At 39.3% G+C, this 18,289-nt stretch overlaps 1 protein-coding gene and 2 pseudogenes across 1 annotated transcript in view; 1 reads left to right on the top strand and 2 right to left on the bottom strand.

Moving 5' to 3' along the window:
* EFCAB5 (EF-hand calcium binding domain 5) overlaps positions 1-18,289 on the top strand; it is a 208,014-nt gene that overhangs the window by 5,273 nt on the left and 184,452 nt on the right. The gene's annotated exons all lie outside the window — the stretch shown is intronic.
* On the bottom strand, positions 8,162-8,662 carry LOC124513121 (peptidyl-prolyl cis-trans isomerase A-like; annotated as a pseudogene).
* On the bottom strand, positions 10,926-11,488 carry LOC124513002 (COP9 signalosome complex subunit 8-like; annotated as a pseudogene).

Here is an 18,289-nt window from a genome sequence, read left to right as displayed (position 1 = left end):
TTCCATATGAATTTTAGGATTGCTTGTTCTAGTTTCGAGAAGAATGCTGGTGCAATTTTGATTGGGATTGCATTGAATGTGTAGATAGCTTTGGGTAGTATTGACATTTTGACAATATTTATTTTTCCAATCCATGAGCAGGGAATGTCTTTCCATTTCTTTAAATCTTCTTCAATTACCTTCATAAGCTTTCTATAGTTTTCAGCATACAGATCCTTTACATCTTTGGTTAGATTTATTCCTAGGTATTTTATGCTTCTTGGTGCAATTGTGAATGGGATCAGTTTCTTTATTTGTCTTTCTGTTGCTTCATTGTTAGTGTATAAGAATGCAACTGATTTCTGTACATTGATTTTGTATCCTGCAACTTTGCTGAATTCATGTATCAGTTCTAGCAGACTTTTGGTGGAGTCTATCGGATTTTCCATGTATAATATCATGTCATCTGCAAAAAGCGAAAGCTTGACTTCATCTTTGCCAATTTTGATGCCTTTGATTTCCTTTTGTTGTCTGATTGCTGATGCTAGCACTTCCAGCACTATGTTAAACAACAACGGTGAGAGTGGGCATCCCTGTCGTGTTCCTGATCTCAGGGAAAAAGCTCTCAGTTTTTCCCCGTTGAGGATGATGTTAGCTGTGGGCTTTTCATAAATGGCTTTTATGATCTTTAAGTATGTTCCTTCTATCCCGACTTTCTCAAGGGTTTTTATTAAGAAAGGGTGCTGGATTTTGTCAAAGGCCTTTTCTGCATCGATTGACAGGATCATATGGTTCTTCTCTTTTTTGTTGTTAATGTGATGTATCACGTTGATTGATTTGCGAATGTTGAACCAGCCCTGCATCCCAGGAATGAATCCCACTTGATCATGGTGAATAATTCTTTTTATATGCTGTTGAATTCGATTTGCTAGTATCTTATTGAGAATTTTGGCATCCATATTCATCAGGGATATTGGCCTGTAGTTCTCTTTTTTTACTGGGTCTCTGTCTGGTTTAGGAATCAAAGTAATACTGGCTTCATAGAATGAGTCTGGAAGTTTTCCTTCCCTTTCTATTTCTTGGAATAGCTTGAGAAGGATAGGTATTATCTCTGCTTTAAACGTCTGGTAGAACTCCCCTGGGAAGCCATCTGGTCCTGGACTCTTATTTGTTGGGAGATTTTTGATAACCGATTCAATTTCTTCGCTGGTTATGGGTCTGTTCAAGCTTTCTATTTCCTCCTGATTGAGTTTTGGAAGAGTGTGGGTGTTCAGGAATTTGTCCATTTCTTCCAGGTTGTCCAATTTGTTGGCATATAATTTTTCATAGTATTCCCTGATAATTGTTTGTATCTCTGAGGGATTGGTTGTAATAATTCCATTTTCATTCATGATTTTACCTATTTGGGTCATCTCCCTTTTCTTTTTGAGAAGCCTGGCTAGAGGTTTGTCAATTTTGTTTATTTTTTCAAAAAACCAACTCTTGGTTTCGTTGATCTGCTCTACAGTTTTTTTAGATTCTATATTGTTTATTTCTGCTCTGATCTTTATTATTTCTCTTCTTCTGCTGGGTTTAGGCTGCCTTTGCTGTTCTGCTTCTATTTCCTTTAGGTGTGCTGTTAGATTTTGTATTTGGGATTTTTCTTGTTTCTTGAGATAGGCCTGGATTGCAATGTATTTTCCTCTCAGGACTGCCTTCGCTGCGTCCCAAAGCGTTTGGATTGTTGTATTTTCATTTTCGTTTGTTTCCATATATTTTTTGATTTCTTCTCTAATTGCCTGGTTGACCCACTCATTCGTTAGTAGGGTGTTCTTTAACCTCCATGCTTTTGGAGGTTTTCCAGACTTTTTCCTGTGGTTGATTTCAAGCTTCATAGCATTGTGGTCTGAAAGTATGCATGGTATAATTTCAATTCTTGTAAACTTATGAAGGGCTGTTTTGTGACCCAGTATATGATCTATCTTGGAGAATGTTCCATGTGCACTCGAGAAGAAAGTATATTCTGTTGCTTTGGGATGCAGAGTTCTAAATAGATCTGTCAAGTCCATCTGATCCAGTGTCTCATTCAGGGCCCTTGTTTCTTTATTGACCGTGTGTCTAGATGATCTATCCATTTCTGTAAGTGGGGTGTTAAAGTCCCCAGCAATTACCACATTCTTATCAATAAGGTTGCTTCTGTTTATGAGTAATTGTTTTATATATTTGGGGGCTCCGGTATTCGGCGCATAGACATTTATAATTGTTAGCTCTTCCTGATGGATAGACCCTGTAACTATTATATAATGTCCTTCTTCATCTCTTGTTACAGCCTTTAATTTAAAGTCTAGTTTGTCTGATATAAGTATGGCTACTCCAGCTTTCTTCTGGCTTCCAGTAGCATGATAAATAGTTCTCCATCCCCTCACTCTGAATCTAAAGGTGTCCTCAGGTCTAAAATGAGTCTCTTGTAGACAGCAAATAGATGGGTCTTGTTTTTTTATCCATTCTGATACCCTATGTCTTTTGGTTGGCGCATTTAATCCATTTACATTCAGTGTTATTATAGAAAGATTCGGGTTTAGAGTCATTGTGATGTCTGTATGTTTTATGCTTGTAGCGATGTCTCTGGTACTTTGTCTCACAGGATCCCCCTTAGGGTCTCTTGTAGGGCTGGTTTAGTGGTGACAAATTCCTTCAGTTTTTGTTTGTTTGGGAAGACCTTTATCTCTCCTTCTATTCTAAATGACAGACTTGCTGGATAAAGGATTCTTGGCTGCATATTTTTGCTGTCTAGCACCCTGAAAATCTCGTGCCAATTCTTTCTGGCCTGCCAAGTTTCAAAAGAGAGATCAGTCACGAGTCTTCTAGGTCTCCCTTTATATGTGAGGGCACGTTTACCCCTTGCTGCTTTCAGAATTTTCTCTTTATCCTTGTATTTTGCCAGTTTCACTATGATATGTCGTGCAGAAGATCGATTCAAGTTACGTCTGAAGGGAGTTCTCTGTGCCTCTTGGATTTCAATGCCTTTTTCCTTCCCCAGTTCAGGGAAGTTCTCAGCTATTATTTCTTCAAGTACCCCTTCAGCACCTTTCCCTCTCTCTTCCTCCTCTGGGATACCAATTATGCGTATATTATTTCTTTTTAGTGTATCACTTAGTTCTCTAATTTTCCCCTCATACTCCTGGATTTTTTTATCTCTCTTTTTCTCAGCTTCCTCTTTTTCCATAACTTTATCTTCTAGTTCACCTATTCTCTCCTCTGCCTCTTCCATCCGAGCCGTGGTGGTTTGCATTTTGTTTTCCATTTCCTTTAAAGCGTTTTTCAGCTCCTTGTGACTGTTCCTTAGTCCCCTGATGTCTGTAGCAAGAGATTCTCTGCTGTCCTGTATGCTGTTTTCCAGCCCAGCGATTAATTTTATGACTATTATTCTAAATTCACTTTCTGTTATATTATTTAAATCCTTTTTGATCAGCTCATTAGCTGTTGTTATTTCCTGGAGATTCTTCTGAGGGGAATTCTTCCGCTTGGTCATTTTGGATAGTCCCTGGTGTGGTGAGGGCCTGCAGGGCACTTCCCCTGTGCTGTGGTGTATAACTGGAGTTGGTGGGTGGGGCCGCAGTCCGACCTGATGTCTGCCCCCAGCCCACCGCTGGGGCCACAGTCAGACTGGTGTGTGCCTTCTCTTCCCCTCTCCTAGGGGCGGGATTCACTGTGGGGTGGCGTGGCCCGTCTGGGCTACTTGCACACTGCCAGGCTTGTGATGCTGGGGATCTGGCGTATTAGCTGGGGTGGGAAGGCAAGGTGCACGGCGGCAGGGGGGGCAGGCTTAGCTCGCTTCTCCTTAGGTGATCCACTTCAGGAGGGGCCCTGTGGCAGCCGGAGGGAGTCAGATCGCTGCCGGAGGTTTGGCTCCGCAGAAGCACAGAGTTGGGTGTTCGCGCGGAGCGAGCAATTTCCCTGGCCGGAGCCGGTTCCCTTTGGGATTTTGGCTGGGGGATGGGCGGGGGAGATGGCGCTGGCTAGCGCCTTTGTTCCCCGCCAAACTGAGCTCTGTCGTCCGGGGGCTCCGCAGCTCACCCTCCCTTTGTCCTCCAGCCTTCCCGCTTTCCGAGCAGAGCTGTTAACTTATGACCTCCCAGACGCTAAGTCGCGCTTGCTGTTGGAACACAGTCCGTCAGGCCCCTCCGCTTTTGCAAGCCGGACTCGGGGGCTCTGCTTGGCCGCGAGCCGCCCCTCCGCCCCGGCTCCCTCCTGCCAGTCCGTGGAGCGCGCACCGCCTCGCCGCCCTTCCTACCCTCTTCCGTGGGCCTCTCGTCTGCACTTGGGTCCGGTGACTCTGTTCTGCTAATCCTCTGGCGGTTTTCTGGGTTATTTAGGCAGGTGTAGGTGGAATCTAAGTGATCAGCAGGACGCGCGGTGAGCCCAGCGTCCTCCTACGCCGCCATCTTTAATATATCACATCTTTTTTATTCATCTATCTATAGATGGATACTTGGATTGCTTCCATATCTTAGGTATTGTAAATACTGCAATAAACATAGGGGTGCTTATATCTTTTCAAATTGGTGTCTTCACTTTTTTTAGGTAAATGCCCACTAGTAGAATTACTGGATCATATGGTAGTTCTATTTTTAATTCTTTAAGGAATCTCTGTAATATTTTCCATAGTGGTTGCACCAATTTACGTTCCCACCAACAGTGCACAAGGGTTCTCTTTTCTCCACGTCCTCACCAACACTTGTTATTTCTTGTCTTTTGATACTATCCATTAAGACTGATGTGAGACAATATCTCACTGTAGTTTTGATTTGTCTTCACCTGATGATTAGTGATGATGAGCATATTTTCATGTGTCTGTTGGCCATCTGTATGTCTTTGGAAAAATGTCTAGTCAGGTCCTCTGCTTATTTTTTTTTTAATTTTTAAATGTTTATTTATTTTGAGAGAGAGAGTGCAAGTGGGGGAGGGGCAGAGAGAGAGGGAGACACAGAATCTGAAGCAGGCTCCAGGCTCTGAGCTGTCAGCACAGAGCCTGATGTGGGGCTTGAACTCAAGAACCATGAGATCATGACCTGAGCTGAAGATGGACATTTAACTGACTGAGTCACCCAGGTGCCCCTACCTATTTTTTAATCAGAGTATAATTTTGTTAGCGTTGGCTTATATAAGTTCTTTGTATAATTTAGATATTAACTCTTTATTGGTTATATTGTTTGCAAATATCTTCTCCCATTCAGTGGGTTGCCTCTCTGGTTTGTTGATGGCTTCCTTTGCTGTGCAGAAGGTTTTTATTTTGTTGTAGACCCAATAGATTACTTTTGCTTTTGATTCCCTTGTTTGAAGAGACATATCCATAAATATGTTGCTAAGGCCAATGTCTAAGAGTCTATTACTTATGTTTTCTTTTAGGAATTTATGGTGTCAGGTCTCACATTTAGGTCTTTAATCCATTTTGAGTTTATTTTTGTGAATGGGATAAGAAAGTGATCCAGTTTCTTTCTTTTGCAAGTAGCTGTCCAGTTTCCCCAGCACCATATATCGAAGAGACTGTCTTCATTGCATATTCTTGCCTCCTTTGTCAAAAATTAATTGACCATATAAGTGTGGGTCTGTTTCTGGGTTCTCTGTTTTGTTCTGTTGATCTCTATGTATGTTTTTGTGCCAGTACTATACTGTTTTGATTATTATAGTTTTGTAATATATCCTGTAATCTGGGATTGTGATACCTGCAGCCTTTGCTCTTCTTTCTCAGGATAGCTTTGGCTTTTCAGGGTCTTTTGTGGTTCCATACAAATTCTAGGATTATTTGTTCAAATTCTGTGAAAAATGGCATTGGTATTTTGGTAAGGATTATGTTGAATTTGTAGATTGCTTCTTCCAATCCATGAATATGGTATATCTTTCCATTTGTTTGTGTTATCTTCAGTTTATTTCAACAATGTCTTATATTTTCAGAGTATAGGTCTTTCACCTTCTGGGTTAAATTTATTCTTAGGTATTTTATTCTTTTTGCTGCAATTATGAATGGGAGTATTTTTTTTATTTGTCTTTCTGCTACTTTCTTATTAGTTTATAGAAATGCAACAGGTTTCTGTATATTAATTATGTACCCTACAACTTTACTGAATTCATTTATTACTTCTAATGGTTTTTTGGTCGAGTCTTTAGGGTTTTCTATATAAAGTATCATGTCATCTGAAAATAGGGATAGTTTTACTTCCTTACCAATTTGGATGCGTTTTATTTCTTTTGTCTGATTGTTGTGGCCAGGACTTCCAGTATTATGTTGAATAAAAGTAGTGAGAATGGACATCCTTATTCCTGATCTTATAGGGAAAGCTTTCAGTTTCACCATTAAATATAATGTCAGCTGTGGGTTTTTCATTTATGACCTTTATTATGTTGAGATGTGTTCTCTCTAAATCTACTTTGTTGAGAGTTTTTATCATGAACAGATATTGTATTTTATCAAACGCTTTTCTGCATCTATTGAAATGATCACATGGTTTTTATCCTTCCTCTTGTTAATGTGATATATCACATTGATTGGTTTGTGAATATTGAACCATCCTGGAATAAATCCAACTCGACTGTGGTGAATAATCCTTTCAATGCATTGTTGAATTTGGTTTTGATTTGCTAGTATTTTGTTGAGGATTTTTGCATCTATGTTCATTGGGGATATTGGCCTGTAGTTTTTTTACAGTGTCTTTAAAAAATTTTTTTTTCAATGTTTATTTATTTTGGGGAGAGAGAGATAGAACGTGCAAGTGTGATTAGGGTAGGGGCAGAGAGAGACAGAGACAGAGGATCTGAAGAAGGCTGTGCTGTGTCAGCACAAATCCTGATACGGGGCTTGAACTCACAAGCTCTGAGATCATGACCTGAGCAAAAGTCAGACACTTAACCAACTGAGCCACCCAGGCACAGTGTCTTTTTGTGGTTTTGATATCAGGGTACTTCTGTCCACATAGAATGTATTTGGAAGTTTTCTTCCCTGTTCATTTTTTGGAATAGTTTTAGTAGAATGGGTATTAACTCTTCTTTAAATATTATATAATATTAATATTATGTATAATAATTATAAATTATATTATTTGTAATATATTATATAATAAATATATAAAATATAATGTATTTAATATATAATAATATAACAACATTAAATATTTTATATATTATATAAGATATACATATATATATTTACTATCTATCTATCTATTTTGAGAGAAAGAGTGAGCAGGGGAGGGACAGAGAGAGAGAGGGAGAGAGAGAATCCCAAGCCAGCTGTGCACTGTCAGAACCGTGAGATCATGGTCTGAGCCTAAATCAAGAGTCTGACGCTTAACCAACTGAGCCACCTGAGGGCCCCAGTATTAACTCTTCTTTAAATGTTTGGTAGAATTCAGCTGTGGAGCCATCAGGTCCTGGACTTGTGTTTGTTGGGAGTTTTTTGATGACCTATTCAGTTTCATTACTAGAAATTGGTCTGTTCAAATTTTCTATTTCTTCCTGATTCCATTTGGAAGATTGTATGTTTCTAGGAATTTATCCATTTCTTCTAGGTTGTCCAACTTGTTGGCATATTATTTTTCATAGTTTTATTTTATAATCCTTTGTATTTCTGTAGTGTTGGTTGTTATTTCTCCTCTTTCATTTCTGATCTTATTTATTTGAATCCTCTCTTTTTTTCTTTCTTAATGGATTTGTATAAGTTTATCCAATTCTACTTATCTCTTCAAAGAACCAGCCATTGGTTTCACTGATCTTTTCTATTGATTTTTTTCATTTCTCTTTCATTTATTTTCACTCTAGTCTTTATAATTTTCTTTCTTCTACTAGCTTCGGGCTTTGCTTGTTCTTTTCCTAGTTCCTTTACTAGTAAGTTTATATCAATGTTTTGAGCTTTTTCTTGTGTCTCAAGGTAGACTATAAACTTTCTTCTTAGAACTGCTTTTGCTGTGTCCCAAAGATTTTGGACCATTGTGTTTCCATTTTCATGTGCCTCCATGTACTTTAGTTGTTGTTGTTTAGTTTTTATTTCATAATCATAAGCTTAACTCTGCAATCCAGCTAGACTTGGAGGGGAGTAAGGAAAATATGGAACCCATAGAACTACAGTGAGAACACAGATTATAGGATATTTCAAGCAGATAGGGGTGAAGGGATGTACTCTTGAGCTATAAAAGGAATGGTTTGGTAGTTAAAATAAAACACAAGTCAAATTTATTAGATTTGTCCAGTTAGCATTGGTGATCTTCTTGCTGATCTTGCCATTCCTATACCCAAGGTGCTCCATGGCTTCCACAATATTCATGCCCTCTTTCACCTTGCCAAAGACCACATCCTTGCCATCGAACCACTGAGATGAAAAACTGGGAACCATTTGTGTTGCATCCAGCACTTGCCATGGATAAGATGCCAGGACCTATGTGTGTCAGAATGAAATTCTCATCAAATTTCTCCCCATAGATGGACTTGGATCCAGTGCCATTATGGCATGTAAAGTCACCACCCTGGCACATAAAACTTGGAATAATCCTGTCAAAGCAGGAAACTTTATAACCAAATCCTCTGTCCCCAGTGCTCAGAGCATGAAAGTTTTCTGCTGTTTTTGGAATTTGTCTGCCAACAACTCAAAGGAAACACGGCCCAAGGGCTCATCATCCACAGCAATGTCAAAGGACACAGTGGGGTTGACCATGACTGGGTGGCATGGGCAACTCTGGGATGGTGGCACCTGCAAGTCTGTCTCCATGTATTTTTTTATTTCCTCTTTGATTTCTTTGTTAACCATTGGTTGTTTAGTAGCATGTAGTTTAGCTTCAATGTGTTTGTGTTTTTTCCAGTTTTTTTTCCTTGTTTCTAGTTTCATATTGTTGTGGTCAGAAAAGATACTTGATAGGATTTCAATCTTTTTATTGAGACTTGTTTTGTGGACTAATACGTGATGCTGGACACTGTTCCGTGTGCATATGGAAAGAATGTCTATTTCACTGTTTGGGGATGAGATGCTCTGTACATATCTGTTAATCCATCTGATCTAATGGGTTATTCAGAGCCACTCCTTCCTTATTGATTTTCTGTCGAGATGATATATTCATTGGTGTAAGTGGGGTATTTAAGTCCCCTACTATTATTGTGTTACTGTCAATTTCTCCCTTTATATCTATTAATATTTGCTTGTATTTAGGTGCTTCCATGTTGGGTGCATAGATATTTACAGTGTCAATCCTGTTTTTACATTGATTCCTTTTTATCATTATGTGATGCCCTTCTTTTTCTCTTGTTACAGTCTTTGTTTTTAAGTCTGTTTTGTCTGATGTAAATATTGCTACCTTTTTTCCACCTTCATTGCATGGAATATCATTATTTTATCCCTTCACTTTCAATTTGTATGTGTCTTTTGGTCTGAAGTATCATAGACAACGTATAGGTGCATTTTGGTTTTTTATCCATTAAGTGACCTGATGTCTTTTGATTGGAGCATTTACATTTAAAGTGATTATTGATAGGTATGTACTTATTGCCATTTGTTGTTTTCTGGTTGTTTTTTAGTTCTTTGTTCCTTTCTTATCCTCTTGTCCTCCTTACTTTTCCTTCTGGTTTCATGACTTACTTTCGTGTTATGCTCAGGTTTATTTTTTTATTTTGTGTATAATAAGTTTTTAATTTGTGGTTACATATGGGGTTCATATATAACGTGTATTAGCGGTCTATATTAAGTTGGTCACTTGAGTTCACATGTATGCTGAAGAATACATTCTAAAGGCACTAAATTTTTACTCCCCCTGCATGTTTTATGTATGTGATATCATATCTTACATCTTTATTTTGTGTATCCCTTGACTACTTTTTTGTAGATATAATTGATTTTATTATTTTTGTGTTTTAGCCTCCTTACTGACTTTATAAGTGATTAATCTGTTACCTTTATTATATGTTTGCTTTTACTAGTGAAGTTTTTTCTTAATTTTCTTCCATTTATGTTCTTTTCATTTAAATAATTCCCTTTATTTTATTTTTTCAATTAAATATTTATTGAACAAATGCAGAATAAATTAAGTGGGGTGTGGGGAGATAACCTGAAGATACAATGAACATCTCCAAATATTCAGAGGGCATCACACAAAAACTGAAAGACTTGTTCACTATTTTTCCAAAAGGCAGAACTTGAACCAAAGGATAAGTATAAGCAACCAGTAGGCTGCAGGCCAGTTGGGCAAAGTGTATCACTTATCTTAATAACTTTGCCAATATAATGCTTTCCACCCTACATTTCCCTGCTCCTAAAAGGAATATTACATCTAATATGTCTCCTCAGGGTCTTAAATAGTCACATTTTCATGACAAACCCTCCACTGCCAGTACACTGGATGTACTAACACTACCAGGAAAAGATGTGAAGTTAACACACTGCTTTACTGAGGAAATGGTCTTTTGTTCCTCATCTACATTTCAGCATTCTGTGTGTGATATTCAGGAGGTGAGGAGAAAGGAGAGCACATTCTCTGAAGAGGGTGGATAGGAATCCTCAGCAGCTCAGATACTGCCTCTGGGGACAGTCTTTCTCAAATCCCACATGAATCACTGTAACTCTTAACCATCGGTGCAGACTGGGGGGTGTGCTGTGCCACGGCAGGAACAAACAATTGACAACCACTGTCCCACATGAAGCAGGAAATCTGTGTTTTATAGTCACTAGGAAATATAAACTGCATAATACTGACGGGTTCCATCCAAATTGTCAAATATTACAAAACAAAAATTGTTTCAACAACTATTCAGCATAATGTTTAAGGACAAAATACATATAATATACTATATATATGTATTTTATCACATACTCAGTAGGGAATGCTGGGGTGCTAATCCATCCACCAATAAATTGAAAATAAAAATTTTACATTTCTATATTTGTCAGTATACAGGATTCTGAAGGTGGATCTTGAATTCAGAATGATATATCAGCTTTTGATGAAAGCCACATAATTGGTCAGTCTGGCTAACTGCTGCTTGTTGGGGATTGGTGGAATTGGGGCAGGTTCTGATGAGGGAATGATCCAGTTGAAGGAAACATCCAGGGCCCCTGCAACTGGTTTTTTGGGCATAACATTCTTGTGGTGAAGTGGGCTTGCCATCCTTGTTCTAATGTACCTTTCACAGCCTCTTCCACAGGAGCCTGACAACGGCTGCAAAGTCGTTGGCTCTTTATGGAGGTGTAGGCTTGAGAGACTAGGGTGAAGGCTCTTCTCTTTGTGGCATCTCTAAGTGCTTCTATGATTGGCCAGACCATCTCAGACCACTGGTGTGCGTTGAAGGTCATGTAGATTCCAGGAAAATCTCTCTCCAGATTCTTTGTCCTACTGACCAAATTCCCCCAAGTTCAGAATTTACAGATTCTATAGTATCCTTTTCCAAAGATATCTTCCATTATTCATGTCATTATAAAGCCTAACAGCTGACCATACACTGGGGGTGTAGCAATTCCTCTAGGACCCTTGAGTTCCTGGTTCCCACACTGATCCAGCAACTTACTGAAATTAAGGCACTTTCTGTCATAAAACCATCACTGGCATCTTCCCAGCCAGTCCCACCTCAGGACCTTCCCAAAAGTAGACCCCAGACAGCCCCTTGGCCATCGCACCCACAGTGAAGTACTAAAAAATTCCCTGTAAACAAAAACCAAAAACAAATAGAAAGAGGAATTCCATTTAACATTTCAGGTCATCATTCAGAATTTAAGAAGAGATAAAGATTTTCCCAGATAAACAAAAGTTAAAGGAGTTGCTCACCACGAAACTAGTCTCACAAGAAATGTAGAGTCTTATGATTGAAATGACTGCACATAATTCCTGAACAAGACAATTCAACAATGATCACTTGTTAGTCATTATTGATGAGAATATAATTCATGCAACTAAGTGATAAATTTAAAATAATTTTCACAATTAAAAAGTTACAAGTATAAATTATATTTGACTCTAATCACTCTTACTTTTTTCCTAGTGGCAAATGTAAGGTGGCAATATCTTATGATAACATGACTGGTTTCATAATCCACTTTTTCATATCAGTTATATATTACAAAATAATGGTCAAACTCTAATTTGCAGAGTATGACTATGTTATTAAAATGAAAATCCTGCAGCTAATTTGTATGTAACTAAAAGGGCATATCAGCCATGAAGAAAAGGAAGAATTCAATATATAGGAAGAGAGATATTGGGGGTTGAGTCCATAAGGAGTATCTTGCAGGCCTCCCTGTGTTTCCTGGCCACACCTTAGGCTGTGAGTCCTGCCCCTTGGGTACCTGGAACATGCACTCTTCCAGCAGCTCTAAGGCTCAGTGTTTATGACAAGCAGCAATACTCACTGCAACTGGCTTTGGAAGGTGATGCCCTGGTAGTAGAATACTCCTTGGCTTTGCTCTTTTATTAAAGGATACTTGCTTTAATAAAGCAAATTCTTTATTATGCTTGGCTCCTATGGGACCATGGGGGACACTAGAGTGGATCATCAGTCTCTGATTATTTTGAGCTACTCTCTGAGAATCCTTCGAACAAATTGCTTTTGGCCAGGGGTGAATTATGTAGAGGCACCAATGACTCCAGTCCTTTCAGACCCTCATAGGGCTGGATAGGTAACTATCTTGCGGTACACCTGTAACTCATTTATTATGTACTAAATGAAGTGTGTCACTTAAAAGACTATGGTTTATATAGCTAAGCTGGTTAAAACGGGGAGAAAGAAATCATACTTCTGTTTTTAATAATTCAATTCCTTACATTTGAAGTGATTATATTACAAAGTAACATGACTATAAATTAATTAGTACAGGTGGAATATATAATAGCTAGAGTATGAACGAGTCATGTATTGCCTTCACCTGGTTGTCATTTTTCTTAAACTTATTTGTACTAACTTCAATAGTGTCCATATAGGAAATGGAAATCATACCAGTTATTTGAATAGATAATTTTTTAATTTTATTTTTTTAATTTACATCTAAATTAGTTAGCATATAGTGCAACAATGATTTCAGGAGTAGATTCCTTAATGCTTCTTACCCATTTAGCCTATCCCCCCTCCTACTACCCCTCCAATAACCCTCTGTTTGTTCCTCATATTTAAGAGTCTCTTATGTTTTGTCCCCCTCCCTGTTTTTATATTATTTTTGCTTCCCTTCCCTTATGTTCATCTGTTCTGTGTCTTAAAGTCCTCATATGAGTGAAGTCGTATGATTGTCTTTCTCTGACTAATTTCACTTAGCATAATACCCTCTAGTTCCATCCACATAGTTGCAAATGGCAAGATTCCATTCTTTTTGATTGCTGAGTAATACTCTATTGTATATATATACCACATCTTCTTTATCCATTCATCCACTGATGGATATTTGGGCTCTTTCCATACTTTGGCTCTTGTTGATAGTGCTGCTATAAACATGGGGGTGCATGTGTCCCTTCGAAACAGCACACCTGTATCCCTTGGATAAATGCCTAGTAGTGCAATTGCTGGGTCATAGGATAGTTCTATTTTTAGTTTTTTGAGGCACCTCCATACTGTTTTCCAGAGTGGCTGCACCAGCTTGCATTGCCACCAACAATGCAAAAGAGATCCTCTTTCTCCGCATCCTCGCCAACATCTGTTGTTGCCTGAGTTGTTAATGTTAGCCATTCTGACAGTTGTTAATGTTAGCCGTTCCGACAGTTGTTAATGTTAGCCATTCTGAAGGGGGTAATCTCATTTGCTTTGGATTTCCCTGATGATCAGTGATGTTGAGCATGTTTTCATGTGTTGGTTGGCCATCTGGATGTCTTCTTTGGAGAAGTGTCTATTCATGTCTTTTGCCCATTTCTTCACTGGATTATTTGTTTTTTGGGTGTTGAATTTGATAAGTTCTTTATAGATTTTGGATACTAACCCTTTATCTGATATGTCATTTGCAAATATCTTCTCCCATTCTGTCGGTTGCCTTTTAGTTCTGCTGATTGTTTCTTCTCTGTGCAGAAGCTTTTTGTTTTGATGAGGTCCCAGTAGTTCATTTTTGCTTTTGTTTCCCTCGCCTCTGGAGGCGTGTTGAGTAAGAAGCTGCTGCGGCCAAGATCAAAGAGGTTTTTGCCTGCATTCTCCTTGAGGATTTTGATGGCTTCCTGTCTTACATTTAGGTCTTTCATCCATTTTGAGTTTATTTTTGTGTATGGTGTAAGAAAGTGATCTGAGTTCATTCTTCTGCATGACACTGTCCAGTTTTCCCCGCACCACTTGCTGAAGAGACTGTCTTTATTCCATTGGATGTTCTTTCCTACTTTGTCAGAGATTAGTTGGCCATATGTTTGTGGGTCCATTTCTGTGTTCTCTATTCTGTTCCATTGATCTGAGTGTCTGTTTTTGTGCCATGAATACATAATTTAACAAGAATTGTTACCCAGATATAAAGTGAAGGAAGTGACTACAAAGCTAAAAAGAGAAATCCAAGGTATTATAGAGGGAGCAAATGTTACCACATCTAGAGCTGGGGGAAAAAAATGAAGCAAAGGAAGAAACTTACAAACAGAGGAGTGACCCCTCAGTTGAAACTCAGATGTATGAGAAGATGCTGCTCAGTTGGTGTCGGTGTCCCTGACCTCAGAGGAGGGATTCTGTGGGACCCAGACCTCTAAGGCAGGAACAATGGCTGGCTGGTGTTGATGTCTTTGAGTCGATGAAATGTACAAAACTGTAGAAAAACTACAAACTGGATTCAGTTGTTGCTGCAGAAAGGGCCTGCTGCTACCAGGATGAAGAACCATTGCTGGCATAAAGCACACAGAAACCAAAAGGCTATAGGAGGCAGTCTTGAGGTAGACAGGAAGGAACAATTCTCTTGCCCCCCCACAGTCTCGGGTTCTCCCTCTGGTGCCACCAGTTAACAGAGCTTAACAGGACCACCTGGCAAGGCAAAGAAATGTGGTTTTCAGAGTCCCAGCTCCAGCATCAAAGAATAACACAAAAGGGTGAGTTGAGAGCTGAGATAATGATGTAGTAACTGGCATTTGACTGATGTGAAAACTGGTACCAGAAATGGGGTTTATCTTTCATCCTCTGGTTTGCATATATCTCACAAAGATAGTTAAAGACCTTGCTTCTTCCTGCGCCTCATATCCAATGAGTATAATGTCATCAATGTAGTGGACCAAGTCAATGCCGATTGGAAGGTCAAGATGCTCAAAATCTCTGTGGACTACATCATGGTAGAGAGAAGGAGAACTGTCATAGCCCTGGGGCAAGACAGTGAAGTTACATTGTTGGCTTTGCCTAGTAAAAGCCAATAGCTTCTGGTGTTCTCTACCAATTTGTATGGAGAAATAAGCATTTGCTAGGTCAATAGCTGCATACCAGGTAGCAGGGGGTATGTTGATTTGCTCCAGTAAAGATACTACATGCAGAAAGCAGCTGCAATTGCAAGCAGACATCACCTGATTAAATTTATAATAATCTACATTCTCCAAAATCCATCCACCTTCTTCACAGACCGAACGGGCAAGTTAAGTTGGCATGAGATAGGTTTCATCACTCCCTGCTGCTTTCACATCTTTATTGGTGTTACTAATCTCTGTAAATCCCCATTCTGTCATCCCAGGAAAACAATATTTTTTGTTTACTCTCCTGGTATATGTATATGTGGGGGAGGGAAATTTCCAAGGGCTACAACTTGACTCTTCATACTATAAGCCTCCTTATTTCACGATCAGAAATTCTGATCTGGAATTCTAAACTGAAAATTCTGCCAGTTACCATGTATCTATTCTAATTATACACACAGGAACTTATGAAATCACTATAGAGTGGTTCTGTGGATTTACTTAATCCACTGATTCAAACTTGAGTTAAGACTCAATTTCTCGGGGGGATTGTGGGGTGGGGAATGGGTTAAATAGGTGATAGGGATTAAGGAATGCACTTGTCGTGATGAGTACTGGGTGATGTATGGAATTGTTGATTCATTTTATTGTACACCTGAAACTAAAATCACACTGTGAACTAACTGGAATTAAAAACTTTTAAAAAATAAAAGGGAGGTACAAGGACTAAGCTCTGGAGGAACTCCAATATTAGAACTCTAAGAAAAGAAGAGTAACCAACAGGAGAGACATAAAAAACGACTAGGGAAGTGAAAGAAAAACTCAAGTATTGTTATCTTGGAAGCCAAGTGAAGAAAGTACAGGTTTTCCCCACAGTCTGAAAGTATGACATTCCTGTGAAACCTTCTGCAAGCCAGAATGACATAAAGCAAAGAAGCAATTACCATTTATTTATATGGCAAAAATTTTTGAACATTCCTAGACCCCAAAAAATCAACTCTTTTAGGCTTTTCTGTTTCCTCAGGACACATCTTGTTAATTGATGCACGATATATGTCGAGATAAAGCACAGATGCTTCAGACACAGTTCAAAGCTACGGTTGCTGAATGCTGAGCTGCTGAGTGTGGCTCCTGGGAAGGAGCTTAGGATGCATGCTGCCTCTATAATGACTTGCCTCAAAACAAACGCTGAATGCTATTTTTACTTTCTGCCTTTTTTTGTAAAGGCAAAAATCCCTTTAGATTTCTTTCCCTTAGGGAAACCAGGTGGTGGTCAATGCATCATCAAGGTTAATACTCCGCTACGACCTCAAAGACCTAACTCACCAATTGACCCCAATTCAACTGTGTTCAAACTCCTCGTCACCACTGGGAGAAATCGTGCTAATCTTAAAGGACCCCAAGTCAGGCCATGGGCATTGCAGCAATACTTCTTCCTGAGACCCTCATGTTGGGCCATGTGCAGTTCAGTATTACTTTGCTAGACATCCCAGCAAGCAAAGTCTTCCATGTCCATGCAGATGTCAGAATGGAGAAAAATCAGTGTGAAGATTCGGGTGTCCTCCAGAAGTTTCTGGGTTCTCACCAGACCATCCTCTTTACCCTCTTTGTGGTGCTATTGTAACATTTTTTTTTTTTTTGTCTTCTAGCATACAATGCCTTCTTAAACAAGATACAGGCAATTACAGTTGTTTATGTAGCAACTCTAGGAATACCACAGCCATGTTCTTAGACCCCCACATATTCCTCCCCACTCTTTCATGACTCTACAACCCCCACCAGCCCAGAGTCAGCTACAACATTGGCTGTGGAGTATGAGGCACTAACCTCCACTTGGACAAGTCCCCTTAACTGTAGAGGACTGGAGATTTCTAGCAACCAGGAACTAGCAGCAACCTCTATACTCATAAGCCCCTAAACAAGCGTTCTAAGAACTGTAATTAAATGATCCTAAGCTGTTCCATAAAGAGAGAGAGAGAGAGACACAGTTTCTCACCTGTGCACCACAAAGCCCACACTTAAACTGGTGGGCTGCAGTGGCATTTAGAGTCCCCAGGAATTAACATCAATTTAGTGCCAATGTTTAGAAATCCCTGAAAAACCTGAATATTTCTTTTTCCCTGGCACACAGTCATTTTAGGAGATGGCCACAGCTCCTTGTAAAGAAGACTTGGAGGAAGATTTTCAGTATATACTAATGGCAGTGCTACAGTAGCCTCCTTTAAGGGGATGCAACCTTGCCTTCAGTTATGGGGCTTAGGCCTGGTAACTGGTAAGAGGTCAGAACTCTCTACTGTGGTGACTAAAGTCATATTTTTGGCCACCATATATGGATTTTTTATACTAAATGTTGGTGACCAACATTTCAGTAGGCTGGTCATCTATTTTATTCCTACAACCATCATAATCATTTAGCCACAAAGATCGGTGAGGGTCAAAAAAGCATCTGATTACCACTATATTTCTACTTCTCTCTTTTAAAAAATGTTTACTTAGTTTTGAGAGAGAGAGAGAAAGAGAGAGAGAGAGAGAGACAACATGAGCAGGGGAGGGGCAGGGAGAGGGAGACACAGAATCTTTAGCAGGCTCCAGGCTCTGAGCTGTTAACACAGAGCCCGATGCGGAACTCGAACTCACGTACTGTCAGATCATGACCTGAGCTGAATCGGATGCCCAACTGACTGAGCCACACAGGTGCCCCTATATTTCTACTTCTCTTTATAGTAAATGTGCCTGCTTTGTCTTTGGTGGTTAAACAGTAATGTTTAACTTCTGCTACTCAGAAATGGGTCATCCCACATGCCTAACCTACAGAAGAAAGCCACTATAGAGCTTTTCAAAGATGTAAATACTCCCACTCACTAATATAATTTTCAGTGCGTTGGTAAGGGGATGTTCCCAGAATCCTCACAGAGGATATACTTGGAGGGAGTGGATGTGCAAGCCAATATGTGATAAATATACTCCAACATTCCTGTCTTCCT

The sequence above is a fragment of the Lynx rufus genome, unplaced genomic scaffold (genome assembly GCF_022079265.1).
Source record: "Lynx rufus isolate CCGP_SWC_20201006 ecotype Redwood Valley unplaced genomic scaffold, mLynRuf1.p SCAF_18, whole genome shotgun sequence".
In the NCBI taxonomy this organism is placed as follows: domain Eukaryota; kingdom Metazoa; phylum Chordata; class Mammalia; order Carnivora; family Felidae; genus Lynx; species Lynx rufus.
Note: the sequence above shows the minus strand (reverse complement) of the source record. Positions and strands in the feature narration are given on the sequence as shown.